Source organism: Labrus bergylta, chromosome 20 (assembly GCF_963930695.1).
Source record: "Labrus bergylta chromosome 20, fLabBer1.1, whole genome shotgun sequence".
In the NCBI taxonomy this organism is placed as follows: Eukaryota; Metazoa; Chordata; class Actinopteri; order Labriformes; family Labridae; genus Labrus; species Labrus bergylta.
Genome location: NC_089214.1, coordinates 1,494,474 through 1,501,648, shown reverse-complemented (window position 1 = coordinate 1,501,648; position 7,175 = coordinate 1,494,474).

The window sequence follows — 7,175 nt, the reverse complement described above, 5'->3', positions numbered from 1 at the left end:
CGACAGTGTTACCCACGCAAGCAGAACATCCCTCTCTTTTTGTGCACTGGCTTGGTGAGGGGGCAGTGGGGAAGGATGCGGTCAGTCTGCTCCGGGATAATAGGGGGGCTGGGCAGCTGCCTTCGGTCCCAACAAAGAGACTAGTCTCCTGTTAGTCCTGTTTACTTTAGTGTTGTTTCTATGCCGCCTGCTTGCGTGTCAGGACACCTGAAAGGGCGCATGGATGAAAACGCGCAGAGGCCTTCTACGATTGAGACATTACAGCCACGATCCTCCGACACTACCGTTTTTTATGCTTAAAATAAACTATAAAAGGACTTTTTCTCTATTCCTGATTCCAGAAGCTATTTGTAACCACCTTAATTTGTACATTTAAAATGAAAAATATGCCCCCCCCACCCCTCATTTTATGATTTAATAATCCGTCCTAATCTCCTCGATGCGTGGCTCCTGATCCGTTAACGCGAGATTATGGGCAGAGAAAATTACACTTTTTTAGAGTTAATTTGTGATTAAAAAGGGTTTTTTTCCACCCTTAAATTATTGGATTATATTTTTCTGAGAAGGAGCGAATAATAGTTGTAAAGATTGATTCAATTCCTTCCCCAAAACCCCCAAAAGAAGGTGACACATTTCAGATCTTTTAGAGTTGATTTTACAATAATATGTTTGTTTTAAAGTGTTTTTAAAGTTACATTTTTTAGCCAAACAAAGCGCGGGAAATAGGTCTCCAAAATGTCCCAAAAAAAATGTTGCAACACTTCAGAGTCAACATCGTCCATCTTTTTCTTCCTCGAGCGGAACCTTTGATCTCTTTGATTTCCCGCCGTCAGATCTGCTCTGCGCTAAAAAGAAAAAAAAAGATTCTTTGGTTTCCCATAGAAACGTCCTTTCCGCGGGGATATTGATGTTTTTTTCCTCGCAGGGGTTATGATATGGTGAATCAGAATGTCAAAGGCGGGAACAATACTTTCATTCATGCTTGTCTTTTTTTTTTTTCTTTCTTTCGTGTGCCTTTGTTCAACAACAACAAAAAAAATCCTCATTTCTCAAATGAATACAAATATTTATTCTGTGAGTGTCTGAGGCTGCAGTCACTTCGGATACTTTTCAACTATTAAAGTCTTTGTTGGAGCAGCAGGTTGCAACTCTCTCTCTCTCTCTCTCTTACACTCACTCTTTCATAACGTAGGATTTGATTCGTTCTGCCGTTTTTATTTGGCCTTAGACACCTTAACACATGACGAAGTTTCAGCAGCCCCTTTTATAGAAGCGTCACCATATTTCCTGCAAGACTGGAGAAGATATTTCTCTTTAAATGATCCTTTCCAAACAGGAGCCAGTGAGAATGTTCTGTCTTTAAAAAATATAAGAAACTCCTGTCTCTCTCTCAGGTTGTTGCCATGTTTTGCAAATATCCCCCTCCAGACTAAACAGAAACTGACATGACTGAAGTTCTTTAAAATTCCTCCAGTTTGGGGAATTAAATCAACACCCAGGCCTCTCTCTCTCTCTCTCTCTCTCTCTCTATTTTCTGCAGCCATGTGTGATACACCACACTTTCTGTCCTCTTTGTCACCCTGTCATCTCAACAATGTACATCTTCCAGACACCAATGTCAGAGGGCTCTTTGATCTGCAGAGCGAGTTATGGAGAGGAGGAGATGATATGGGAGGATTTTTTTTTTCTCTCTCCCCCTCTTCCTCTCAGCCTAAGACGACAGGGGATTGATTTCCAGTAGAACTCTTTAAGAGTACAAATGTCACATTTAAAGAATAACTACTATTCTTCATTCAGCAGCCGGCAACATGCATCCACTCTTCATGGAGTTAAGAACAATGTGACCAAAAGTCCTGCAGGAGATGCACAAGTGTTGTAGATTTACAGTAAAACTCCTTTTGGAGAAACTGAATGAATCCTTTTTCTTTTACAAAGCTATCAACTTAGCTTAAATTAACTTTTTTTAAGAAAGTATAAAAACAACCTACAACGTGTAATTCTTGTGCAAAGAGGAACAATAGAGTTGGTATAAAAAAAGGTGTGGGGACTCCAGCAGGCTAAATGATAGGCATATGAAATTCCACACATTCTCGGTGTGCCCTGAAGGCCACACGAGTCTACACAGCTCAAATCTGCCTTAAACTTTAATTATGATATTGTGAAGGTCTCGGGGGGGCTTTAGCATTGGACACAGTCCTCTTTGATCTTCACCTCTGAGCCGCTCTACAAGAACATATACATCCATACGGGGGGGGGGGGCGTCATGGAGACGGTTTGTGGACACTCCTTACAGTTCAGTCTGAACGTCTTCACAGAGAGAGAGAGCTGAGAAAGTGTCCAACCATCTTTTTTTATCGTCTAGATATCCGATACGCAAATTGCACCGATATCGGAACCAGATGCCGATATGAGGGATCGCCCCGTCTTCTAATAATCATCATAACCTCATATTCTCTTTATCAAAGACGTCGTCAGGCTTATGTTGCAAATGCAAATTGAACTTCTTGCTGTTTTTTTTCTTCTGTGTGTAAAAGTTGCAAAGTTCAAGTTACTGTCAGTCTGACTCCTTGACAGTCTGGAGTTTCTGCATTTAAGAAAATGAAGTGAAATCAACACACTGAATGTTTAAGATAAACTGATGTTAAGTAACTTTTCTCTTCGTCTCCATGGATCATGAACTATACCCCCCCCCCCCCCTTCCTTTAAGTTGCTGTGTGAATATACAAATTAAGAAAGCAAACCTCTGAATGCAAAACATGCATGTGTGGCTTCCCTTATCAATCCAATTATTCAGTTTCACAAAGAAGATGGTCGAGCTTTATATTCTGAGAAACCTCAGGATATCAAAGACACAAATTACAATCACATGTGCTTCATGTGTACATCATTTCTCCAACACACACACACACACACACACACACACACACACATCTATATGCATGATGAAGGCTGACAGTTGGAGGCAGCACCTCCAACACTCAGCAGCTTCATTATCATCATATAGAGTCATTTGATGAAGCTTTATGATGAAGAATAAAGAAGGGGGGGGGGGACTCTGCTGTCTCGGGTTTCACATGTCATCTCACACACACACACACACACTCTGCCACTCGTGATGAATGAACACATTCCTGCTCCCCTATAGGCTGCGAGCCACGCCATCATGTCCCTCCTGTCATAAACAGCAGACGTTTACTGGCTCACTAAGTATTTCTATATCGCTCCCGAGCAACTTTCCCTTCCCAGCAGTTTACGGCGAGTTAAGTGCAACACAGAAGATAAAGATACTGTGAGAACTGACAAGCAGAGTGTTACAGTGTGTGAGAAAACCTGTTGGAAGGAGGGTCACAGCCACGATGAGCTGTGAGAGGGAGCGTTAGGAGGACTCCCTCAGTGATGCGTTACATCTGCGTGCATGTTATTCTACTGTTGAACTATCTGAGGAGGATTTTGTGTTATTTACGTTTAAAGAAGTACAAAAATAAAAAAAACATATAGATTTTGGTACCAGGAGGTTTGACAAACTTCATAAATGTAGATCTAAATTGCATAAATTTAGTAATTAAATATTTATTTTTTGGCTTTTTGTGCCTTCACTGTATTCAATTCAATTCAATTTATTTTGTATAGCGTCAACTCATAACAAGTGTTATCTCAAGACACTTTCCAAAAAGCAGGTAAAATACCTTACTCTTTGTCTGTTAACTTTACGAAAGAGCAGGTAAAAATACCTTACTCATTGTTATGTTACAAAAAGCAGGTAAAAAGACCTTACTCATTGTTATGTTACAAAGAGCAGGTAAAAAGACCTTACTCATTGTTATGTTACAAAGAGCAGGTAAAAAGACCTTACTCATTGTTATGTTACATAAAGCAGGTAAAAGACCTTACTTATTGTTATGTTACAAAAAGCAGGTAAAAAGACCTTACTCATTGTTATGTTACAAAGACCCGGCCTATCCATCATGAGCACTTTAGCAAAGCAGCAAAAGTTACAGTGGTAAACATGTTTACTGTTGTGAAATATTTACCTAGCTTAATTTTTGTAGATTAATTTTCTGTGTATACAGTTTTACTGTCGCTATGTTCCCAGGCTGTAATATTTGTGTTGTGAACACAAACACCTTGTTATTTTTTACTGTAGAGACAGGACAGTGGGTAGATTTGGAAATTAGAAAGAGAGAGAGTGGAGAATGAAGTGCAGGAAAAGGAGCCACAAGTTGGATTCGAACCCTGGGCTGCCCGTCTGGAGGACCACAGCCTCCGTACATGGGCCACACTCACCAACCACTGCGCCACCAGCCGCCCAATAAAAACACATTTTTACTTTTGATTTCTGAAGCTCATATTTTGCATTTCTCAACGAGTGAAACATTACAAGATAACACTCCCTTCCCTCCTTATTCATCCAAGAATATTCAGAAGTAACTTATTGCACATTTTAATGTAAATTCTGACAAATTTTTATTTCATCAGAAGTGAAATATTTTTTAGATTTTTTTTTTTTCTTGAAAATTGCACCTGAATCATGAGATTCATCTATTTAGGAAAAAAATAAAAGCCTTATTTATATTCTTTTAATTTGTGTTAACTGCTGTTGTTGTTGTTGTTGTTGTTGTTAGCTTCACATTTAAGCATCTCTATGTTTGTAAGTGTGGCTTTTGTTTACAGTGACAGAGACCTGGAGCGACCACCCTGACCTGCATGTCCATCACACACAGATGAAGTCTACCTGAAGCATGCAGCACGCTCGTCTACAGGCCTGACAGGGGGTCAATGAATGCGTCTTAAACTTCTTACAGCAAATGAATCACCTATGCAAACTTGTAGTATTATTTTTAAACATTTTCTCGATCGCCATTTCTCTTAGTAGGCTAGCTGTTTGTTTTTTTTAGGAGTCGATGACCAAAAAAAAGTTTCCTAGCACCTATGAGCCATTCACGTCCTCTCCACTCCGTCTGACATGCGAACATCCATCCCCTGAATAGGACGTGTCACGGCAGCGCATGTCCCCTCACAAAAGACAATTGTGATTTAGACAAACATTGGGGGGGAAACATAAAGGCAAAGGTCAAGTCCTCTTTCAGTTCAAGTGTGCTCCGATTCACCTACAACACAAGGGGGACAAAGAGTTGCAGCTACCTCCGTTTCTAAAAGGGGGATGTGATGATTACCCGCTTTAAGCAGGAGGAGGAGGAAGAGGAGGAGGACTCTCAACCTGATTTAGGAGGAAATAGGAGAGATCAGTCTAGAAAAAATCATCAGCAGATTCTTATTTTTGAACCACCTCCATTCCTCTCCTCTAACAGAAACACAAAAAGGAGTGACGTCACAGCCCAAATTCCTAATCAGACATATTTTTAAAAAAAAAACACACAAATGAGTATAATTCTAATTATCGTGAATGGAAATTACACATTCCATACAATTTTAGCCCCTTTCGTGTCGTGTTCGTGTTTCTTTCTCTCATTATTATTGCAAGTTCAATTATTTCTAGAACAGAGGGATTAGAGGAATAAGTAGTGTTAATTGCGCGGCAGGTATAACGAGCAGGTCTAATCCCTCTTCCTCCTCTTTGTATTGAGTTTTTGTGGGCTTAATGAGTGGCAGGTAGGGGCTGCTTCCTGCTTTCTCACATGCTCAAATAGGCCTCTCACCGCTTGCAGTCGTGGACCCTGGCTGTGTACAGGAAACAATTGATTTTGAGCATAAAGTTAATTATGCCGAGAAATTAGACAGCCTTAACGCCGGGTAAGGACTCAGAGGTTGATTTCCTGACAGCTCTTAACACACTCTCACATATCATTCATGCATGTGCAGTTTTTTTTTCCTTTTTACTATAGCTTGCACTGTGAATAAAAAGGAGGAAAACATCACTTACCTTGCCTTCTCGTTCACTGGTTACGTCTATTTTAAGCACGCGTGTATATTCCTCAAAATAAGAATTTAAAAACATGATGCTGTAAAAGTAGTAGAAGTGCTTTTTTATCCATCCTAAAATGTGAATTTTTGGAGAAATAAATGACCAAACAAATCCTTTTGGGTTCGCGCTTGCACTAGTCTGAGTAGTTTCCTAGGCTACACAAATCAGTATTATGAAGATAGCCTGCGCTCAAAGAAAGCCACAGTGGTCGGCTTATTATTGAAAAGCAAGAAGAAAAAAAATCGTATTGAAACTTTTTCTCTTTTTTCTTCTTTTGATGAATTAACTCATGGACAAGGAGGATAAGCCTCACATCTCTTCTGCGCGGAAGAAGGAATAATTTAAAGAAGAGAAAATAAAGTCCTGCTTTGTGTTTCTTTTTAACACAGAATCAAGTGCCTTTAATTCTTCTGAGGACTTTTCAAAATAAGAGTTTTTTTCCCACACATGTAATTATTGAGAAACATGCATTCTGATTATTGTATAAAGCAGAAATAGAGGGACTATCCTCTGACAGATAAAGACCCTCTGACCTCGATCTGATGGGCTTTAGCATACATATGCTTTACGCGTCAAAGTGAAATGGCCTGATCGCTGAAAGGGCTTTTTTCTTTAATTCTATTAGCGGACTCGCTTTGTTTCAATACTGTCGCAGGAAAAAAATGATTGACAAAGTAATAAACGCGTCATGCTGCTGCATCTGATTACGCCGCCGGCATTTGCATTGGACATTGAGAGGAATATGACAACCTTGACACGCTGGGGATTTGCTCTGTCAAATAAACACGTCTCCAAGGATCTATATTGTTGCGCTGACAATATCACCTCCCCGGTCATTGAATCTCAAAGTGTCGTGTGTTGTTGTTTAAAATGAACGTATGTAGGTTTGAGTGTGTGGGGATGTGCAGCTTTAGAGACACAATAATACGTGGCTCTGGTGTTTTAGGGGGAAAGTAACTACAGCAGAGATACTCTCTCAGTACTTCATACCCCCCCCCTTTCTTCACAGGTTCAGTCCTCTCAGCTGTATTCACTGCAAAAAATATCTATTTTAACAAGCAATGCAAAATCTAAATCATTAATTTTTTTCATGAAAAAGAGAAACGTTAGAGCTAGGATCTAATTCCAAAAATTAAACATCTAAAATTAGCATTCATATGTATTTACATTTTCTTTTTTTTAAATAGAAGTAAGGCATATCGTTTTATTTTTTAAAGTAAATGTAAAACATCAAAATTTAGACTTTAATTTC